The sequence below is a fragment of the Moschus berezovskii genome, chromosome 25 (genome assembly GCF_049115385.1).
Source record: "Moschus berezovskii isolate FMDL1 chromosome 25, NW_MosBer_1.0, whole genome shotgun sequence".
NCBI classification, from domain to species: Eukaryota; Metazoa; Chordata; class Mammalia; order Artiodactyla; family Moschidae; genus Moschus; species Moschus berezovskii.
In genome coordinates, this window is record NC_142484.1 from 23,955,205 (window position 1) to 23,979,066 (window position 23,862).

The 23,862-nt window shown below is 44.6% G+C and overlaps 1 protein-coding gene across 7 annotated transcripts in view; it reads left to right on the forward strand.

Moving 5' to 3' along the window:
• Positions 1-23,862, forward strand: part of NAV2 (neuron navigator 2) — a 429,204-nt gene that overhangs the window by 215,368 nt on the left and 189,974 nt on the right. Inside the window, exon 1 of one of the 7 annotated variants that reach the window (XM_055416036.2) lies at positions 6,458-7,207. The exons of the other annotated variants lie outside the window; for them this stretch is intronic. The gene's annotated coding sequence lies outside the window, so the exon portion shown is untranslated. Of the gene's footprint in view, positions 1-6,457; positions 7,208-23,862 lie in introns of those variants that run through there. 7 annotated transcript variants of the gene reach the window in all.

Below are 23,862 nucleotides of genomic sequence, written 5' to 3' on the forward strand. Positions count from 1 at the left end.
ACTTCACTTCACTTCTTCACTTCACTGAGCAAAAGTTGCATTCATGCAGATAACAGCCTGTATGTGATTTGCAATGACTTCCTTTACTCCATTCACATACTTGGGGAAGATTTCTCCCTTTTTAACTTCAGATACGTTGGCCAAACTCATGTTCTGAGGCCATCAGAGAGGCCACAGACAAGGATCCCTGCCAGACGGAAATAGCTGTGGCCACCGAGTGAGAAGTTTCGGGTGCCTGGTGTTAGCCACCTGACATTGAACTTATTTCCATTTCCTTGCCCTCTGCTGAGACAGAAGATAGAAAGTGTCCCTGCAGAATTGTTTTTTAAAGCCTATTTCACATACGTGCTGTAGGGGGCAGCATTCATTAGGGAAAGCCAGGGAGAGAGTCTGCCTTCTAGGAAGAACCTGAGCCCTGTCTGTAGAGAGTTCTGTGCACCCGAGACTCAGCCTGTCCTTCTGTTCATGCACGGATGAGGCTCTGGCCCTTTGGTGATAAACCTCCGTAGCCAGCCAGGGTTACTTTCTTCATACTAGATTCATCTGGCCTCAAGTGAGTACCCTTGGGGGCAGAGTGACTTTTCTCCATAGATAGGACTCAAGTGCTCGGGTAAGGATTCTAACCCAGATTGCCTGACTCCAAGCTTTTGCTCTTTTAGCCAAGTTCTGAGCAATTTTGGTCTTGAAACCCTCCCATCAGAAATAGTGATTAGTTCCCCAGGAGCATCTTCAAATGTTTGTGGGATCTAAACCTTTTGAGAGTGAACCTTTTTCAGAACATTAGCCCTAATCAGGTTGGTGAAGCAGGTTCTGACTGGTTGGACTCCTATCTCCTCTGTCCCTAAAAGTTCTGGTTTCAAATAATAGCTATTATTGCCTGCAAGCCTATAGGTAGATGGGTCAGCTCTGTTGAGGTGTTATTAGCCTCTGGTGATCCTGGTGGGGCTTGCTCCCACGTCTGAGGCCACCTGGGTGGTGTGTGGGGTGCTGGCTGGTCTGTACTGGCCTCGGCTGAGCCAAACCAACTTTCTCTGCTGGCCTCTTGTCCTCCAGCAGGCTGTCCTGGCTGTTCCATGATGGTGGGCAAGTTCTGACACAGGGTTGACGTGTGCAAGGCCCTTTGATGCCTAAGCTCTGAGAAACAACCTCGGTTCTCTTCTGCTTCACTCGGTTGGCCAAAGCAGGTCACCCAGTCTACCCAGGTGCATGAAGGAGGGAGATGCTCTGAAATCACATTGCGAAACATACAGGATCCAGAGAAGGTTGGAGACCTAAGGCTGTCTGCAATCAATCTCCCGCACTATATAAATTGAACTATATAAGTTTATACATATATAAATGTGTATATTTTTATCTGTATTGATATTGATTGGATTGATTTGACTTGTCGAGGTAATAGTATATTTATACTGCAATCCCATGAAAATGAGAATACGGTGAGCTCATTAAAGGTAAAGCAGGGGGCACGCGGTTCTGCAGACTCTCAGTGGGGAGAGTAGCTGAAGCATCCTTGGTTATTCAGTCCCATGGAAATTCTCTCTGACCAGTAGACACAAGCCAGTCACTGCAAGGATGAAAGCTGCCTTACTTTATGAGACCCCCCCCCCCTTTGCCCAAAGTAGGAACTACCTGTGAAGTAACAGCCTAAACGTGTTCTCAGGCCTCTGGGATCCCTGATCTTCAAATCCCCTGCTCCTCTGCTTTCTCTTCCATACCAACCGGCACAAGTTGTCATATAAGGAAGATGGTCTAACTGTCAGCCTGGGATGCAAGACACTGGGAGTCTGGCCCAGCAAATCCTCTTACGGCTGTGTGACTTTGATGGCTTCTTCAATATCTCTGAACTTCCAGTTCCTGAGCTCTAAGATGGAAGGGAGAATGGCACCAACTGCAAAGTTATTGAGAGGATTGCTAGAGCTGAAACATAGGTGGGAAAAACCCTGAATTATGGATATAATGTTCACTGAATGTGCGAAGTCTTGAAAGTCATAAATGACTTCAAGGGGCAGAGTAATGGAGCAGCTGAACTGAGAACTCCAGAGAGCCAGTTCTTCATGCCTGGTCTGTTGCTTAGGATCAAAAGTCTAAAGCCCCTTCATAGAACCACCTCTTCCTGCTTAGCTACATCTCCATGGTGAAGGATGTTTTTGAAAACCAAGGGACCAAGAAACACACAGTGCCCTTCCTTGAAAGAACAGCTTGTTAGCACATGAACTCTTGTTATAGCTTGGTGAATATTCACCTGGTTCTCTTTTGCTCCTGGTATCTTAGAAATGTAGCCTATTGATTCTTTAAATGTCCCCACTGCCACTCGTTAAACAAGGGACAATTCAAGACAAAATTATTGATTTAGACAAGCAGGCATATTGGAAGAAGCATTCGTTAGTTTGCCTGTTTCTTTCTCTTTTTTAATAAATTGACTACTAAAGAAGGCGAAAGAATATACATCTTTCAGCAGAGTTTTAAGCAAGAGGACATTAGCCAACTTAATAATACTCCTCTAAAACAACTTTAAAGGTCATGATGGATGATTTTTGCACAGTGTTTTGGAACAAAGGACCCTTGGATCAGTAAAGGATTTCTTTCTGAATGTGATTCTGTTTTTCCTTTTGTTTGTCCATCATTCTTCAGTCTGGTCCGTCTGATCATCTTAATGCATCTAAACCCACAGTTTGAAATAACCTGCTGCCCTACTCCTGGGAGCCAGTGACTCAGACATCTTTGGAGAATAAGAATAAAGACATTATAGAACTAGTGACAACCCAAGGAGAGGAGTGGAACTCAGAGCCCGGGCTCCCTTCTGTCCGGGCGTGCCAGGATTCCATGGCTCTAGCCTTGGGGTGTCCATCAGCCTTAGTGGTCACGTCTTGGCAACCACAATGGCTGCTGCTGGCCGGAAATTGATCAGGACTGTTCACTCTCATTAAGGAGTCCCTCAGTTCAGCCTCTGGCATGAAACACTTGAGAAATCATCAAACGGCTGAGGTAGAAGCTGGATTCCTTGAAGCGCTTCCAAAGGCTTTGGCATATCTGCCTTTTGGATGAACTTCACTAAACAGAAAGCTTTTCAGGTTTGGGTCCTGGCCGGGGGAGCTCCCTGGGCACCCGGCATAACACTGAGGTGGTGGGGGAAGGTGTGGGGAGGAGGTTGGCTCTTCCTGGCACACCACTCTCTCCCTTCCCAACTCCTCCTCATATTCCTCCCCCTGCCCGGCCTCCCCTTACCTCTTTCTCACCTTCACTCTCCATCTGCAAAGATAACTTTTCAGCACTTGAAGAAACAAGCATTTCGGAGACAGTGGGTTAAGGAGCAAATACCTGGGCATCCTTGGAGTTAGCACTGTCCCACAGAAATCTCTGCAGCGATGGTGGTATTTCACATCTGGGCTGTCTAATGTGATAGCCACTAGCTGCAGGGGGCTGTTAAGCACTTGAACTGTGGCTGCTGAGAATTGAGGAGCTGAAGTTTTAGTATATCCACTGGTAATCGTTTGGATGGCCATGCGTGGTTAGCAGCTACACTACTGGACAGCACCTCTCTGGGCCCTAGTTCAAGGAGCCAGCAGAGGGTCTGCTGCTAAAGTTCATCGTGAGAGAATGGCTTCCTAGTCACAGAGGACCATCTTATGAGTCCAGTTATGTGAAATGTCCAAAGGAGGTAGATCTATAGCGACAGAAAGTAGCTTTGTGGTTGCCAGGGCTTAGGGGTCAGGGTGGAGACAAACAGGGGGCGTGGAGAGTGACTATTCATAGATTTAGAGTTACTTTTTGCTATAATAAAATGTTTCAAGATTAGTTGCACGACTTCATAAGTATACTAAAAACCAGCGACTTATACACTTTTAGTGGGTGAATATAAAGATCATGAGTTATCTCTCTCTAGGGGATAGGCTACCCACTCCAGTGTTCATGGACTTCCCTGGTGGCTCAGACTGTAAAGAATCTGCCTGTAATGTGGGAGATTTGCGGTTGATCCCTGGGTTGGGACGATCCCCTGGACGAGGGCATGGCAACCCACTCCAGTATTCTCGCCTGGAGAATCCCCATGGACAGAGGAGCCTGGAGGGCTACAGTCCCTTGGGGTCACAAAGAGTTGGACACAGCTGAGTGACTAAGCACTCAAAGTGGCTTTTAAACAACGACTGCTTTTCTGGTCCACATTCGGGTGGATGTTCTGACCGCAGCTGTGATCCTGCTCCGTGGTGTTTGTGGTTAAGCACCTTCCCCTTCCTGGGCCTCAGTTTGCCCTCAATAAAATAAGGGTATTGCCTTTGCCACCAGGGTAAAGCAAAAGAGATTTCCCAGTCCTCTTTCCCCTGTATCTATTTAACTTTAATCCAGGTCAGAAGGGCTGATCCCTGGGACAGAGAATGAGCCCCCATCTGCTAGGAACCCAACTCCAGAAGCTCCCCCAGTTCCAGGAGAGCCCCAGACAGTGAGTCGAGCTTTGAGGTGGGTAACAGAACACCCTGCTCTGTCTCTTCTCTCTGGAACCACAATGTAGAAAGCTTTTGGTTGCCCGAGTAGGAATTTTAAGTTGTGGCTGAGATATTTATCTTTTTGCCTTTGATCCAGATAAAAGCCGATGGTAACTTTGAGTTGTCATTTGATCTAATGCACAGGAACAGGTTTCCGTACCCTCGGGGCGAGTGCACAGATTCCCTGGGGGCAAGGAGAGATTCCTGGTTGTGAAATGTCCTGCAGCTTTCCGTGGTCTGTGGTTAGGGGAGCCTGTGGTGTCCCTGGGAAGTCCATTTCTTCAGGAGCAGGCTTGTGCTGGTCTTTTTCTTCTCCCACCTCTCGTGTGGGCTTTTGTAAAACAGGCCTGTCAAAGCGTCTACAATCAGAGACAGGAGAGGAAGTAATTGTTATCCTCTTCCCCCTCCTCTTCATTGCTGTCAGAAAGCCTTACCTGTGTGTCAGCAAGCAGCTGTTACAAAGGCCTGCCTTATAAATAACTCCGGGGCCTGCTTTTAGTGTAGGTGAGATGGTGGACTATGAACAGAAAAGGACCTCTTAACAATTGTCATGAAGATAACAGTCAGGGCAGCTGCTGGGTTTTCAGGTTTTCTTCTGTGCCTGCCAAGTGTTTGAGGTACTTTGCATGCATAGCTTCATTCAATCTCTCACAACACTACCAGGGAGTGTCAGTATCTGATCCATTTCACAGATACTGGAGACAGAGGCTCAGAGTGGTGGAATAAATTGCCTTTGTCATGCAGCTGGTAAGGGCCAGAGTGAAGATTTGAATTAGGATCTGCTTGATTTCAAAGCTGGTATTTTGCCTTTAACTACCATGTTCTCATATAAGCTGCTGCTGCTGCTAAGTCGCTTCAGTCGTGTCCGACTCTGTGCGACCCCACAGCCGGCAGCCCACCAGGCTCCGCCGTCCCTGTGATTCTCCAGGCAAGAACACTGGAGTGGGTTGCCATTTCCTTCTCCAATGTGTGAAAGTGAAAAGTGAAAGTGAAGTTGCTCAGTCGTGTCCGACCAGCAGCGACCCCATGGACTGCAGCCCACCAGGTTCCTCTGTCCATGCGATTTTCTAGGCAAGAGTACTGGAGTGGCTTGCCATTGCCTTCTCCGTCATATAAGCTAGCTTTGACTAAATTCACCGATCAGTGAGATCCTTTTTGTGTCAGGGACTATGCAAATTGACTCAGCCGGTAAAAGAATCTGCCTGCAATGCAGAAGACCTGGGTTCGATCATTGGGTTGAGAAGATCCCCTGGAGGAGGACATGGCAACCCACTCCAGTATTCTTGCCTGGAGAATCCCCATGGACAGAGGAGCCTGGAGGGGTACAGTCCATGGGGTTGCAAAGAGTCAGACACAACTGAGCGACTAAGCAGATAACACACACTGTGCAAATTACTGGAGCTGCTGCTGTGACCAAAAATAGCACATGCTGAAAGAGTTGCAAATGAACTACATAGGAGAACGCATTCTAGACAGTTGTTGTTTAGTCACTAAACTGTGTCCAATTCTTTGAAACCTATGGACTGCAGCACACCAGGCTTCCTTGTCCTTTACCATCTCCCAGAGCCTGTTCAAACTCATGTCCATTGAGTTAGTGACGCCATCCAACCATCTCATCCTCTGCTGCCCCCTTCTCCTCCTGCCCTCAGTCTTTCCCAGTATCAGGGTCTTTTCCAGTGACTTGGCTGTTCACATCAGGTGGACAAAGTATTGGAGCTTCAGCATCTGTCCTTCCAATGAATATTCAGGACTGGTTTCCTTTAGGATTGACTGGTTTGATCTTGCTGTCCGAGGGACTCTCAAGAGTCTTCTCCACTTAGGCAGAGGGAACAGCTTGCAGAGGTGGGGAGGGTGGGGTGGGTGGAGAGAGAGAATGACAAGGGAACAGAAGTTGAGAGCTTTCTGCATGGAACCAGGCAGTGACCTTAATTCTACCCAGCAGATCAGTGCTAGACTCTTAAGTTCCGTGCAGACAGGGAACATGCCTCATGTTCAAGAAATCCTTGCTGAAAGAGCAGATAGGAGTGGAAATAGGACCAGAACCCAGGTTTCCTGAATCTGTTTAGTGTTCTGGGCAGTCTTCTTATTCTTGAAGAATTCTTGGACAATTCCAAATTGACCTTGGACACTGGGTGACTATGAGACTGTGATTTATAATAAGAAATATTTATTTGGTCTTCATTCCTATTTCTGGCAGAGAGCTCCTAAAACCCTTGGAATTTCCTAAATTCTGAGACTGTTGAAGGTGTCTTTTGTTATGTTAATGAGGTGACTAAGGATGGGGGCTGGTGACCAGTGGAGCCAACCACTGGATTAAAGGGTTGGAACTTTCAGTCCTATCCTTGGCCTCCGGGGAGGGGAGGGGACTGTAGACTGATTTTAAGCAACATTGGCCAAGGATTTAATCAATCATGCCTCTGTAATGAAGCCACCATAAAAGCCCAACAGAACAGGGTTTGGATAGCTTCCAGGCTGGTGACCCAGTGGAGATACGGGGAGAAAGGAGGTCACGGAAGCACGCGGTCTTTTGCTGGCACCTTGCTCTGGGTGTCTCTTCTGCCTAGCTGTTATATCCTGTTGTGATAATAAGCCGGTGATCTTGTAAGGAAAATGTTTCTCTTGAGCTCTGTGTGCTGCTCTAGCCAGTTAGTCGAATCCAAGGAGGACGTCGCGGGAGCCTTCAATCGAACCGACCAGTCAGAAATGCAGGCTTGTGACCGAAGTTTGAGGTTGGTAGGTGGCTTGGAGTGGGAAGCAGTCTGGTGGGGTTGAACCTTTAACCTGTGGAATCCATCACTAACTCCAGGTGGATAGTGTTAGAATTGAGTTAAATTGTAGGACACCCAGCTGGTGTCAGAGAATTGCTGGGAGGTGAGGTGAATCCCCCCTTCACCTTCCCCCAAACACACACACGCACACACTCACACTGAAATTAGTATTCAGATCCTCTTCATGACGTAGTATACTTGGGCCAGTCAGGACAGAAACCAATTTTTATAACATTGTTGCCTAAGAAACCCCAGTATGGGGGCAGAGCCGCCCAAGGAGTTTTGCTGACCTGATGAGCTTTCAGTGAAAGTGAAGGCACATTGTGTACAGTGATAGTTTTATGTGCTGACCTGAGAAACGTGATGAAGAGACCAGAATGTCCTGGAATACAGGTATAAATTTTGCTGGGTGGTGATGAAGTCCCAGGCCAGCTAAATCCCAGTGAGCTTCAGTGTCTGCGGACACACATGATGGCTTCTGCAGCCACTGTGGCAGTCCTGATGGGTGGGATGATGGGCAGCAGGGTTTCATCAGCGAACTTCTACTCAGTGAGATCTCAACCAGAGAGCTTTAGTGCCTGCATTCTAATTTCTGAGCAAAATGTCTACGTTTAAGGAGGAATAAAGATGAGTTAACTGTCACAAGCAAGATGAGCTAGGGCCAATGTTTTTGAGATAAAAAAAGTAGAAGCAAAGTTTATATCTGGATTCTAGGACATTTTGGCCTCTTTGCGAAAACGTGATGCTCGTGCATTTCTGTATCTCTTGGAAAAGGCTGTTCTGCTTTCAAATGCCCATGGCGTGGAGCAGATCTTTATATTCCCCTTAAACATATGTGGACTTCAGTGTCTATACTACTACTAAAGTGTTAAGTAAAACAGAAAAGGTGTGTCTAAATGTAGTATTTTAGAATGCCTTTTTATCCACACCAAATTGGTCACTGTTTTTGTGTTCCTATAACCTGGCACAGAAGATACTTACTAAATTAATTACTGTGTCCTGCAGAGTTCATTTTATTTTTAATTGAAGTGTAGTTGATTTACAGTATTGTGTTAGTTTCAGGTGTATGACAAAGTCATTCAGTTGTAGGTATGTATATGCGTGTGTGTGTTGTTGTTGAGTCGCTGTGTCAGACTCTTTGCACCCCATGGACTGTAGTTCACCAGGCTCCCCTGTCCATGGGATTTTCCAGTCAAGAATACTGGACTGGATTGCCATTTCCTTCTCCAGGGGATCTTCTCAACCCAGGGATCGAACCTGCGTTTCCTGCATTAAGATATTTAATATAGTTCCCTATACTCTACAGTAGAACCTTGTTGTTTATTTTATGTATAGTAATGTGTATCTGTTAATCCCATACTCTTGATTTAGCCCTCCCCCAATATTTCGCCTTTGGTAACCATAAGTTTGTTTTCTGTGAGTCTGTTTCTGTTTTATAATTAATTTATTTGTATTATTTTTTAGATTCTACATGTAAATGATATAATATTTGTCTTTCTCTGTATGACTTACTTCACTTAGTGTGATATTCTCAAGGTTCATGTATGTTGCTGCCAGTGACAATATTTCATTCTTTTTCATGACCCAGTAATATTCTATTATATTTATATACCACATCTTCTTTATCCCTTCATCTGTTGATAGATACTTAGGTTGCTGCTTCCATGGCTTGGTTATAGTGAGTAGTGTTGCTGTGAACACTGGGGCGCATGTATGTTTTCAAGTTAGAGTTTTCCAGATGAACTTTTCCAGATATTTGGCCAGAAATGGAATTGCTGGATCATATGGTAGCTGTATTTTTAGCTTTCTAAGGAACCTCTATACTATTTTCTGTAGTGACTGCATCAGTTGACATTCCCACCAACAGTGTAGGAGGGTTCCCTTTCTGGAGAGTCCACTTTCAGTGCCCATCCTCATGAACATCATCCCATTAGTTTAACTGGAAATCCTCCCCCTTGGGAACATGACCCTGTGGCTGTGTCTCTTCCTAACCCTAGGGTGGTCTTCTGGGGACCCAGGCTCTTTCTTCCTTCTCCCTGTGCCCTGCCCGCCTTTGCAAGGACCATCATTTTGTTCGTTTGCTCACCCAGCGTGTTTGCCTCCAGACTGGCTTCCATGAGCTGAAAATTTATTGGCATCTCAGAGGGAAACTTAGATGAAGCAGACACTTTGAGTGCATACTTTTATTTAAGACAGGGACAAGTCATGTAATTTGAGTTGTCCAAGGGAAACCATGCATTCCTGGCTGCTATTTTAAAACTCTCCTCCTAAACAGATATCCTTCAGGTTTATTTGGTTTAACTCCTGCTCTGGAAGTTGGCTTGTTTCTGCTCATCAGAGTTGTCATGAAAGCAGTTCCTCCAGGATTCTCCCGGACAGCTGTGGAATAGCTGGCATTTTTCTCTCCTTTACTCTGTATTGACAGCAGGTTTGAATCACTCTGCCCTGTTTTCTGTAACATAACCAGGTCAGAAATCATTTGAAAAACATTGACGATGCCTAATTTGATCTTCTTTTCAATAAGAGGGTGACATTGTCGGGTACATTGTATATTTTTGTGATTGGAGACATATTAAGAAGACAAAAGGACCTCCCTTTCTGCCCTTCCTATTTCCTGCTGATCAGCATGGGAATGGAGCACTTCCCTGGTGGCTCAGACAGTAAAGCAGCTGCCTACAATGCGGGAGACCCGGGTTCAATTCCTGGGTGGGGAAGATCCTCTGGAGAAGGAAATGGCAACCCACTCCAGTATTCTTGCCTGGAAAATCCCATGGATGGAGGAGCCTGGTAGGCTACAGTCCATGGGGTCGCAAACAGTCGGACTCGACTGAGCAATGTCACTTTCACTTAGCATGGGAATGAGGAGGGATCCTTTGACAATTGGGAAGATCCCGGCCACCCTCTGCTTCCACCCACCTCCTTGGAAATTCTTGGAGAACTCTGTCTGCTCCAAGCTTTGCTGCTGGCCACCCTAGTTGGGTCTTTGCTTCCTGGATATCTTAAACTCACCCAGATCCCTGGCAGAGCTCTCCCTCTTCATCTAGAGAGTCAGAAGTTCTCCAAAGGATAATAAGCTAGTAAAACGTGAAAACTTAGCCAGATCTGCCCGTATTTGCCCCTGCCCCGCTGCAAACCCAACTCATGCCTGCCTTTTCCTGAGAAGACAACTTTGAAGCAGAGAGGAGAGGGAGGCGGGCAATCCTAGCTCCAGTTCAAGGTCAGTTACTAACTTGACGAGTAACCTTAAGGAGTAATCAATCATATGCACTAGACCTTAGGTTCTTCCTCTTTCAAAAAGGGCATCACCCCATCCAACTAAGCACTGCCTTTCAGCTCAGATAGCCATTGATCACATGATGGCTCCGCTCCCTCTGTGCCTTTCTTACCCTTGGCCCTCCTTACCCTCCTGTAGGTATTGCCTAGTCTCCCAAAGCGAATAATGCTCTGGATAAAACTTTTTCTTATCAAAGCCAAAGCAGGGACTTCACCCGTGGGAACTGCTGTTTAACCTGGATACCAGCTATGTGGGCACGATGTACCCACATGGGAGAGCCGACTTAGAAATTGTTAGGACTCTCACAGGACTGTGGACTGTCATGTCAGTAGTTTGGTAGCTGCCACGATGGGAATATTTACACCGCAGAAACCAGCGCACACTGTAAATCAGAACTTTTTTGATCTTCTTCCAGAGTTGTTAGATATTCACTAGCCTACCACAGAGATTCAGATGAAATTGATTTGCCCACTCATGGGTGGAAGACCCAGAGTCCTCTGGCATCTTTCTGAAAGTGTTACGTTTTGCTGATTTTGTTTTGTTGGGATGAGGGTGGGGTTACATTACTGTCGGTCAGTTGTGTTTCTCCTGAGTTCCTGTTTTGCTGACATACTCGAGCGTGTAGATCACGAATCTTCCCATTCTATGTTCAGTATCCCTCTCTTAGCACTGGAACCACCCCCAAGTCATTCTGTCTTCAAGAGTGACATAAGGCTTTGGGTCTAAATTTTCTCTCTGAAAGTTTAGGGCCACGGAGGGGTTATGGTGTTGCAATACAAACACCTTCAAACTGAAAACTGGATGTTCCTGTTCTTAAAACGTCCTCCGGCTTCCCGGCCACTGGGAATTTTCAGTGACCGTGTTTTGTTTTGTTTTTAAGGCTCTAACTGCCTACTCTCGTTCAGTTGCCTTCTCCTCTCCTGTGCTGAGCAGTGCATCTCTGTTTTCTTGTCTCCTTCCAGATCACACCCCAGAGCCGCATTTTCCCCACTCAGGGTGGCCCATATCCAATGTATTTCCTGAACAAAGCTTCTAAGAGGAACTCTGGTACCAGCTGTTAAAATCCTACTGTTTTTTTTCACATTCCTCCATCTCCAAGGCCTGGGAGCTAACCACCTCCAGTTAATAATTCATTTTGGCCTCTCACCTTCCGAGATGGCCCACTTTCTGTGACGTGTGTTTCTCCCAGGGCTTTTCTTGCCTTTCGAGACCGACCGCATTCTGTCTATGGAATGTGTGTCTCTGAATAATCCACTTCTTACCTTAAAAAATAAAAATAATTCATTTTAACTCTAAGCTGGTGCACAGCTTTGATATGTCAGTTTAGTGCATTCATTTGGTGCATGCGTTGAGTGTTGACTTTCTACCAGCCATTAGGGTTTCGTGAAGTCCTTCGGGGACTTAATTTGTGGTGGGAGGGAGTCCGAGATCACAAGTTACCTGATTTTCATAAAGAAGAAAATGACTTGTGTCGAGAAGGGGGGACTTGTAAGTGAAACCCGGAATACGTCATTACCGTTTCTCCCCTGTGTTTGATTGTTTAGAGGGAGCTAGCCTGCGTCTCACTTGAAGCTTTTGCCGCGTGGAGTAGTTAGCGGTTTCATGCAGGGGCTTTTGTTGCTCAAGCAGGCAGCCTTTGTCAGTGCTGCTTTCACCTCTCCTCATTCCCACTCTTCCCCCGCCCCCGCCTGTCTCACCTTTTAGGTTTCAGCTCAGACCTTGTTTCCTCTCGAAAGCCTTTCCTAGGCTGAGTGTGAACCCCCTGCTCTGTGTTCCCACAGCATTCTCCGTTGTCTTCATCAGTGGCCACGTTTTGTTTTGTTTTTAAGACTAACTTCCTGCTACATTGTTCAGGGGTCATCATGCTTTATGGTTATCTTGTCCGTCCTTCATTTGCAGGTGGGGACTCGGACTCATTCTCTTTTCTGTCCATTGCCATCACATAACTTGGTATCCAGAGACATTAGATAAATATTTGTTCATAGAGTAAATGAATGAATTCATGACTCAACTATAAAATAATTATTTACAACTCAGACACTGGAGCCAGTAGATACGTACCTCTCCTTTGATGTTGGACCAGCTACGTAATCTTTCCAAGCCTCAGTTCTCTCATCTATAAAATGGGGATGTAGTAGGATCTACTGCCTCAGATTATTGTGAGGGGTAAATTAGACAATGAAAGTCAATTACTTAGATTAGTGCCTTTTATACAGTATATGTTAAATAAGTTATTGAGCTGGGATTTTTAAAAATATTTATTTATTTTGCTGCACCGGGTCTTTTTTTTTTTGTACCTATAAAAATTAAACTTAATTCAACACATTAAGCAGCATACATAACCTTAGAAATTCACAACTGATATACTGATAAGATCCCACGTGACTCCAAATTTGTAATATCATTTAGGATTCATACATATATATAAAAATTTGCCTTGTACTGAAAATAGTGTATGAAATCCTTTTATTGGTAGAGTGTTTCTGCAAATTAATCATTGGAACTCTTGTAGTTTCTCTTTTATAAAGTAAGTTAATGTGTTATTTGGTACATGGATATTCATAACTATTATATCTTCAATGTGAACAGTAGCTACTAGCTTTAGAAAGTGCCATTTATATTAACTTTAATGCTTTTTAGTTTGAATTCTACCTTGATATTAGAATTGCAACCCCTTTCACATGGTTTATTTTGTCTAGTATTTCTTTGTACATTCTTGTGTTCAGCCTTTATGATGTATTATTTTAGCTGTATTTTGAAGCACCCAGGTCTTAATTGCAGCATATGGAATCTTTTTAGTTGTGGCATGTGGGATCCAGTTCCTTGATCAGGGATCGAACCTGGGCCCCCTGCATTGGGGTCACAGAGTCTTAGCCACTGGACCACCAGGGAAGTCCCTATTGAGCTATTTTAATGACTAAATCATGAAGCATTAAGTGATAAGGAAGTTAACTGACATTTTTTGGTATATGTACCAAAATGTAACAACTTTCAGCGTTTAACTGAAAGGCAAATTATCCTCTTTCCATATAACATTTAAAGCTATGTCTGTGATTCTTCAGTAATAGATACTGATGTTCAGAAGTGCAGCTTGAAGCATCACATGGAGCTTTCAGTTAGACCCAGGACCTAAGGAAGAGAAATGGGATAACATGCTTTGGAGAAAAAACCAAATCGATAAGCACTGAAACATAAAAGCCTCTGGTTTTGCTGTTAACTGGCTTAACTAGTAAATACAGTTTGCTAGAGTATCTCTCTTCAGTTATTTAAAGCATTTCTAATTAGCATCTTTGCAGTAACAACCTAATGATGTTTATCTAATCCTTATGCATGCATTCAACCACTTGATCAAGCAACATTTATCCTGTATCCGGTACTGGGGAGAAAAAGATGAGTGAAACAGAGCCCCTGGCCTTGAGGAATTAACATTCTAGAGCAAGGTCAGCAAACCATATCTTAAATGGCCAGATAGTAAACATTTGGGACTTTACGGGGGATGGGATTTCTGTTGCAAATACTCAGTTCTGTCGTTGTAGTGAGGAAGCAGCCATAGACAATATGTAAAAGAATGAGCATGATTGTGTTCCAATAAAGCTTTATTTACAAAGTTATAGGCATCAACAACAAGGACCTATTGTATAGCAGAGGGAACTGTATTCAGTGTCTTATAATAATCTATAATGGAAAAGAATTTGAGAAAGAATATATATATATTATATACATAAAATGGAATCACTTTGCTTTACCTGAAACTAATAGAGAATTGTAAATCAACCATACTTTAATTTTAAAAAAATAAAAGATTTGGCCATCAGGTCCTGGTTTGCTGCCCTCTGTCCTAGAGGAGATAGGTACTTAGATTGAGGTGAGTCTGGACCAGGCGAGGTGAGCACCAAGCGCTAAGGCCTGTGAAGGATAGGGAGATGAGAAGAGGGTGATCTGAGCTGTGACCCTCACAGGGAGCCATGGGTTAGCTGAGTGGGAGTGCTGGGCGAGTAAAACAGAGCAAATCAAGACCAGGAGGAAAAGCTGCGTGGCTCGATGCCGAAGTAGGCGATGCTGGGGTAACTAACTAGGGGTCAACTGTCCCGGACCTGCACTCAGCAGCGCAGATACTGGCAAAGAACTTCCTGCTCTCAGGAGAGCTGATGGAACCTCCTGGAACCCACCTGAGGACTTCTGTGAGTTCCCGGGGAGTGCATCGCCCCAGCTGCTCCCTGGGGAGCTATCTCTATTTTACCTGCACCCTCAACACTGAAGCCTGTTTCCTTGCTGGCTTCCAAGAAACACCTCCTCACAGCGAACATTTCCAGTTTTTTAGTAGCTTTTCTGGCAGTTTATGGAAATGTCACAGGGAATGACATGCTGACGTCATGTGTCCCCTAGCTTGCTTATCCTGCCCACTTCGTTTCCCTCTTTTTCTCTTTTTGATGGAACCAAGCAATTATTTCTTTTATCTTCTGCAACATGTACAGATTCCCTCAGGACTTCAGCCTCTGGCCCAGGTAGCTTGTTAAGGAATCTCCCTAAAGATACAGTCACCCATTCTAACAAAAATTCTGGTGTTCCCATTACCCTAACAGACAGTGGATCTTTGTTGACAAAGTAATGTCTCTGCTTTTTAATATGCTGTCTAGGTTGGTCATATCTTTCCTTCCAAGGAGTAAGTGTCTTTTAACTTCCTGTCTGCAGTCACCATCTGCAGTGACTTTGGAGCCCCAAAAAATAAAGTCAGCCACTGTTTCCACTGTTTCCCCATCTACTTGCCATGAAGTGATGGGACCAGATGCCATGATCTTAGTTTTCTGAATGTTGAGCTTAAAGTGGCTTCCCAGAAATAGGCTACTACCCACTGTTTATCCCATACCCACCCTTGACTCCATAGCTTTGGACCCAGCTCTATTAATTTTTCAAAGGCGAGTGATGGGGGACTTCCCTGGTGGTCCAGTGGTTAAGAATCGCTTTGTAATGCGGGGGATGTGGGTTTGATGCCTGGTCAGGGAACTAAGATACCACAGGCAGCAGAGCAACTAATTCCTTGCACAGAACTCCTGAGCCCACGCACCACAACTTGATAGTCCACGCACCGCAGTGAAAGGTCTCACCTGATGCAACTAAAAGCCAACAAAGCAAATAAAAGAAATAAATTAATTACACTATTTTTAAAAGAGAGAGAGAGAGACAGCGAGTGTGGTGCCACCAGCTATAGGCTCTGTGTTAGACCTTGGCTTGAATTTCAACTTTGTATTTGCCTGAGTGTTTTCAGGACAGTGACTCGATCCCCCTGAGCCTGATTTGTTGTTCTGTGAAACAGACTTGACACTGCTCTCCTCGTTATGAAAATTCAGGGGAAAAAAACTCATCGCCAAGGTTGGTCCTAGTTGGTTTGGGGCCGATGCTAGTTGTCTTTTCCTTCATTCTGCCTTCATTTCCTCCTTTAATTCCCAAATGGGGTATAAATTTGCATTTGGGTCTCTCACTCATTTACGTCTTTGTTGTTGTGCTACGTGTCTCTTGATAGAGGAAGTTTAGCCATTTGCCTTGAACTTGTGGCTTCTGGACTGACAGTTGGGAGGGACTTGATCAGTGGTTGGTTTGAGATTATTTGAGACCATCCACTTCGTTTTGGTTTCTCAACCAAATTTTGGGAAGAATGAGCATGGTGTCTGCATGTCTGTTTTTTTCCAGCTCAGACTGGGAAATGACTTGTAAGGAGCCTTCATTGTGGAAATAAATTCAGTATGTGCGCCGAATGAAGGGAGTACGTGCGTGCTGGGTGAGCAGAGAGGAATAACATTCTGATTGAGTTATATGTCCCATTTTTCATCATGCCTGGAGGCAATGGCTATGCCCTCGGAACTCCTGGTTGTAATTAGTATCACGAGTGCATTTGGCTGACCAGATTTTACCTTGATCACGTGAAGAATCTATATATTTTAATTTTAATCATTTGGTTTGGGTGCCTGGACACTTTATTTCCTTTTAATACTTTGTAAAGAATTAAGTTCTACAAGCTCCATGCAGGGACTTCCCTGGTGGTACAGTGAATGAGAATCCGCCTGCCAGTGCAGGGGATATGGGTTTGATCCCTGGTCTGGGAAGATTCCACATGCCTCAAAACAACTAAGCCTACGCACCACAACTACTGAAGCCCCTGTGCCTGGGGCCTGTGGTCCACAAGAGAAGTCACCACAATGAGAAGCCCGCGCGCTGCAGCAAAGAGTAGCCCCTGTTAGCCGCAACTAGAGAAAACCTGTGCAAAGGACTGAAGACCCAGCGCAACCAAAAATAAGTTTAAAAAATTTAAAGATGTGGGGAAAAAATTAAAGTTCTGTGCAAGGGTGACAAAACATGCTTTGAATGACTTCCGGGACTGCCTCTTGCTCCAAGACTGAGTGAAGTACCCACTCTGCCATCCAGAGTTCTAAAACATTCCCCCGCCACAGTGACTTCACCCTTTGTTGTTACTTCCACTTTATTGTCTGTTTCACTCGTAAGACTTACTTAAAGGCATGGATTTTATGTCCCTTGCTTTATCTCTAGCACCTGGGAAATGACCTGGACTAGAAGAGTCAGACGGAGAAGGCAATGGCAAGCCACTCCAGTACTCTTGCCTAGAAAATCCCATGGATGGAGGAGCCTGGTAGACTGAAGTCCATGGGGTCGCTAAGGGTCGGAAACAACTGAGCGACTTCACTTTCACACATTGGAGAAGGAAATGGCAACCCACTCCAGTGTTCTTGCCTGGAGAATCCCAGGGACGGGGGAGCCTGGTGGGCTTCCGTCTATGGGTTCGCACAGAGTCGGACACGACTGAAGTGGCTTAGCAGCAGCAGAAGAGTCAGAATCATTGGCGGGATGGGAAGAACAGATACTACATGTTGTGGTTGTTTTAGGATTCCAAGTAGAAACATCACCAAATAACTTTGAGCCTTGATCACATCCCTGGTTACTGTACCTCCAGAATTCGTTATTCAAGATGACAAAGATCTCCTGGAACAACATTTAATAAGCTTTGGCATGTGTAAGTGTGTGCTAAAACCTCCAAGCCAGTTCGTGAGCGAGCCTGGTTTCCACATTATATATCATAGCTCTGCACGCGGGTAAGAAACTTCTTGAATCCTTTTCACCGTCATTCACGTGAAGAGCCTTTTGAGTCTTACAGAAACAGAGTACATGTTGCCAGGAGTGTCTGAGTCATCGCGGAAGACAGTGAGAGCTGTGTATTAACTGGGTTGTCTCCAGCGAGCCTGGGGAGATGGACGAGGTACACAGGCCAAGGACTGCCTTGCACGGGGCCCTGGCTCGGAGAGATCAGAAGGAGCTTGCCAGCGGTCTGCAGTCAGCCTGGATGGGGCCGTGGGATGGTTCTTGCCATCCCTGGGTGCTTTGGAATGCACAGGGCCCAGGAAGCGAAGTTTTTTTCCTCCCTCTATGAAATTGGGTCAGGGAGAGCTTTTTGGGTGCCCCTGGTCCCGCTCTGCTTGTGAAGAGTAATTCCACCAGTACTGGTTACAGCTGTCCCTGACTTCAAGAAAGCCCAATGTTAATAGGGGGGTAAAAGTGAATATGTATGTAGGTATTTTTGCAAAATGTTTTCCCATCATTATTCCTTTGTTCCTCATAGTGAAGGAAGAGAACTTCGGTCACCATCTCTGTTTAGTGGAGTGCACGGGTTAAGAGCATGAACTTTAGTGTTCAGATTCTTGCTCGGTCACTTCCTAGCCATGTTAGCAAGTTGCTAAAATCTCTGAGCTGCAATAAACCTGCTTCGTAAGATGCTTGTGTGTGAATCAAAGAAATCATTAATTAAATGAATTCAGTTCAGTTCACTTCAGTCGCTTAGTCATGGCCGACTCTTTGCGACCCCATGAATCATAGCACGCCAGGCCTCCCTGTCCATCACCAACTCCCGGGAGTTCACTCAAACTCATGTCCATCAAGTCGGTGATGCCATCCAGCCATCTCATTGGCTGGGCCCAGAAACTTTTGGGCCCACCCAATATTGCATGCACTTAGTACAATACCTGGCACTTGGTTAGCACTCAGTGAATGGTAGTTAGGGATATTAGTTCTATTTCTACTTATGAATAAGCTGAAGTTCAACTGAACTAAATGACTAGGTCAAGGCTATGAAGTTGGACTTGACTGCATTCATTAAATTCTGTCTGGTGTGATTCTAAGGGTGCTGTTGAGTAGCACAGAGCAGAATAAAACAACTGCCTTGCCATTCTTTCTACCGCATCACGATTCTCTTGTTCCGAAAAAATGTCTCAACTTTACAGCAGAGTTACTAGATTTATCTAAATGAGTGCTCCACTTAAAAAACCTGAAGCCTCTACCCCCAGCTTGTTGTAGCTAGACCTGCTGTATAGAACTCAGTAGACACCTGGAGGAAATCACTTCCTGATTTGGGTGAATAAAGCTGATGAGCAGTCTTTAGGGACATTTCCTGCCTCTATGGATGTCTTTTTTTTTTTTTCTTTTCCCCAGAAGAAAAAAAATCTGTTTTTCCATTAAGAAGGCAAACTGTCAGGTGCAAAGGCTCAGAAGTCTGGTAGAGCTGGGCGTAGATCAGTGATGGCCACGAAGCCCCGGAGTTATTTGATCTATCTGATACCACGTGTCTGCATACTTGGCAGAATCAGGATAAATGACTGCCTTTTTCCCCTCCTGTTCCTACACGTTGGGCATATAAAATCATAGATAGTGAATAATAGTCCAATTCAGCTTTCAGTTTCTGCGTTGATTCCTCTGGAGAAATATAATAAGTTAGTCCTTTGGTTGGTGGCTGATTTTGATTGGCAGAAAAAATAACAGCAAAAAGATTACATTTTGCCAGCATCCTAAATTCTGAAGAACAAAAACCATACTTGAGTTATTGCCCAGCTGTTTGACATTCCCATTTTTTAAAAAAGAACCTCCTAGAGAGAAAAATTCTCTGTTTCCTCTGGGAAGGAGTTAAAGGTCAGAGAATTTCCATGTAGCATTTCTGAGAGCTGTTGACAGAAGAGTTGATGAAAATACCACTGTCTTATACCCAAAAAGGAGCATGTACTTTGAGAGTCCAGTTTAGGGTCTCATGTTCAGGCCGGTAGACTGGGAGTGTAGCCAAAGTGTGTGAACTTTGAAATAAAATTGCCTGGTGCTAATCTGTTTGCTCTTGAGGCACTGAACACCTTGTACCTCAATTTCTCCATTGGCTTATGGGCTAGCTTAAGTGGAATTGTTATTACCTATCTGATTGGATTTTTAAGGTAAATGAAAAAAGTCAATATAATAAAAATGCTTTCTAGCATGGTGTCTGCATAAAGTGCAGACCCTGTCGGTGTTGGCTGTTATTCTTGTTAATATAGGATTATTAGCGTTGTTAAGGTTTTTTTTCCCATGGAAACCTTTCATCAAATAAAATCCTACATGTAAAGAGAGCTGCTCTGGTAGAAGTGGAGCAGAGAACATATAAAAGCAGATTGGCTCAACTCCCCTTTTCCACAATTGCAGGGAACACTCCCTCCCCTGTCCGCCTCGAGGCTCCACAGCCAGGGGTCCCCACTTTCCAGGCTGGCTGGGTCCCTGACCTTTCATTGTCCACAGAGCAGACCCGAGTCCCGGACCTGCCCTGACTGGGGTTACTGTAACCCTTTCTGATGGTTTGCTGTCAGTGGGCCAGAAAATCAAAGAGAAAGGAAGCTACCTGAGTAAGGTGTCTCCCATTTCTGCCTTTTCCCAGATCCTCTCTTTTCCAGGCTGAACGTCTCCATCTTTTTGGCCACTCCTTGCTGAAAATGGTTCACGGTCATTCTCAGATTCTAGTCCTTATCCTGGGCAAGTTAAAAATTCCAGCATGTTGTAGTAAGACGAACTCTTTAATAGCTGGATGACCATCACCTGGGAAGCTAGTTAGGCCTTCCGCCATTTGGAAGGGACTCTCTGCAGAGATTCTGAACTGGGAGGTTTGGGGTAGGGACAGCAAAGCTACTTAATTTAACAAGCCCCAGAGTCCTAAGTTCAATGCCAGCTGTAACGTTTACTGATTGGGAGACCTCAGAGAAGTCATTACCTGACCAAGGATGTGTTCCTTTTTGCAGAAATGAGTGACTGAAGGTAGTGATCTCTGAGAAGCCTGTCCAGGTCCAAAATCTAAAGTATTCCCTATTCTAGCTCTGGTCTGAGCTGTGCACAGCTGGGCGAGACCCTTACCTCTTTTGTTCTGAATGCCATCCCTGTGTTAATACAAGCCGAGATCACATCAGTTTTTGTGGCTTCCATGTGTCAGGACTGAACCATAGTGAGCCTGTGGATAGAAATCTTTTCTGACAGCCCCCTTCACAGCCATGACTGCTGCTTCCTGTTTTCATGTACCCTTGTGACTTTAGTGCAGCGCCTTATCCTAAGCCTTTTGAAATGAAAAGGAACAGGTACATTATTACGGATATTTAGTGCTCAAAAATGCATGTCACTGCACAAATCTCGTGATTGCATGAGAACATTCTGTAATCTACTAGATTATAGCTTTCCAGGGGGCATAAAGGTGCCTCTTCTCCCTTTGCGTAGCTCTCCTGGTTATTGACTGTTACCTGTTGGACTGCTGTCTTATCTGATTTGGGTTATGTACCTATCTTCTGCCCCCTTCCATTAGGGCAGTTTACCAGAATACATCCTATGATAGGCTATTATTCCTTTAAGCTATCCCATAAGATCAGTTCTATGACAAAAATACATATAGGATCCATACTATCCCATATCATTTTGGATATCCCCAGGGCAAGCGGGCATATTAAAGGCTCTGAGAAGTCCTGAGACAAGAACGTTGATTGCTTTTTAGCCATCTGTTTTCTAAACTTACCCGAGCCAAGAGCCCCTCTTGCTGTTGCTGCCTGTTTGTATTGTCTAGTAGAAAGCATTCTGGTTTAAAACTGGGTTGGAGGCCCCTGTTTTAAAGAGCCCATCCCTTGCTCCAAGAAAAACCAGGAAGACTGGACTGGCATCTTAGGTGAGGAGAGCCTGTAACATTCCTTAACCAGCTCTGTCTTGGGGGGCGGAGGGGGGGGCGTGTATTTGTAATAGCGTGCAACCATTGCGTTCTGCCAAAGAGCTGTTAGCTGTTGACAGTGACCTGCGAGAATGAGATTTGCCCCCATAAAGTGTTTATCGTCTCTGTGAAATTTCATGCACCCTTAAAGCACGGGAGAAGGTTTTCTACGGCCAGTTTTGTATATTCTTATAGCCATATATGGTGCAAGATAGAGAAATGGCTTGACAAATTAAAACAAAAGCTTTCTTCTGAAACATATCGCTTGGGATTTTGAACAAATAAGCTCAAGAGAGAGAAAAGAGTTGTTTTGAGGGTGATATGGCTTTAAGACGTGAAAGATTAAAAATAGGACCACTTTTTAAAGATATCTTCCTTTGAGTGTCAGCAGTCAAATGGTTTGCCTCTTTACCCAGTGGAGTGGGAGGATTTACAAATATGCCTGGGACATCTTTTGAGGTAAAGGATATATGGAAGGGAGAGAAAGATTTTAAGAGTTTATTCTCTTTCTAAGGTATTATTACCAGGTCAACCATAAGCCCAGCTGTATATTAATATTTCCAGCAAGTTAACTTTTGTTTAGTTTTTCAGTTCTTTAAAGCAGTAAGTAGGATTTAAAAATGTACCTTGTGAAATTGGAGAAAATGTGGTGATAACTATGTAGGAAAATGGTACTGTCTTATAAGAAAATAAGACTCCTTTTAGTTCCATTTAGGGAAACAAATGACCTCTTTACCTATTTGGCGCTAGTGGTAAAGAACCCTCCTGCCAGTGCGGGAGACACGAATTCGATCCCTGGGTTGGGAAGATCCCCTGAAAGAGGAAATGACAACCCACTCCAGTATTCTTGCCTGGAGGATCCCATGGACAGAGGAGCCTGGTGAGCTACAGTCTATAGGGTTTCAAAGAGTCAGACACAACTGAAGTGACTTGGCACACGTGCGTGCATGCATGCACACCCATAGTTTCACTTGGTTTTACGCAAAATAAGCCACTGCAGAGGAAGAATTACCTTGTCATACTTTAAAACAAAACATGACTGTAATGGTGCCAACTGTCAAGGGCCTCTTCTTCTATTTCTTCTGTGGGGAGAGTCACAGAGGGGAACTGGGAACAGAGTTGGCTTCAGGTCACTAGGATAATGCATTTTTACCTTCCACACATTTATTTTTGGTTACACCTTCATAAGGTACTGGTGTATTTGAACATGATCTTTTTGGTGACCTGATATAGCAAAAATTTCACCATTCATAGGATAAAAAGCATCACCAAGGATTCTAGTCTTCTGAGTTCACTTAGCTGTAAAGAGAACAGCTGGCAGCATTAGCCAAAAGGGACAACATAGGCATACCTGATTTTTAACGTGGAGCCATATGGAAGGATTCAGTGTGGGTAATCATTGTCGTTTGTTTATTGATATCTGGGCACCCGTCACTGCTAAGTGAAACAGGTCAGTCGTAAAAGGGGCCAAGGCATGAATTTCCAACAAGCATTTCTGGGACCTGGCCCATCAGTTATTCTTGTAAGCTAAGTGTGACCACTCACTGCAACATGGGGCAGCAAGGGTTAGGACCCCAGAGAAGGCCTGGCAGAGCCTTCTGCATCTTTAGATGAAAAGAGATGGCTTCTGGTTTCTGCAGGTTTCCTAGAAGATATAGACTGGGGGGTGGATATGTCTAGGTAGGGATATGAGGCCGTGAGGGGGGGGCAAGGAAGTACTGCAGTCAGGAACTTGACCAAGGAGTCAGTGATGGCCAGTGTAAGGAGGAAAACGTCTAGTGGTGTAATTTGCTTCCCTGCTACAGTTTCTTCAGAAGGATCACTTTTCCTTTGAAGTAGATGTTATTTTTTCAAGGTAGAATAAAGTAATACTTGTAAGGCAATCAAAATTATGTAATTTCGTGTGATGCGTTAACCATCAAACTGACGGAGAAACTTTAACAAATATTTATTGAGCTCTTATTGTGTGCCGGGACTGGGAAGCCTGGGATGCTGCAGTCCACAGAATCACAGAGAGTTGGACACGTCTGAGCCACTGAGCAATAAATTGTGTGCCAGACCCTGTGCTAAACCATTGGAAGTAAAAGGAGTAAACCCCTCACCTGTTTGGGCTGTGGTCATCAGAATTCTGTTACTTGCACCCAATAACAGTCTTCTTTTTCTTTTTTTTTCATTGTGAAAATTACTGCTTTCTTCCTAGACCCTAAGCATCTTTCTATTTACTGTCTCTATGAATTCAACTTTTCAAGGGCCTCTTACAAGTAGAATCAAATGATATTTGCCTTCTGTGACTTGCTTATTTCACTTAGC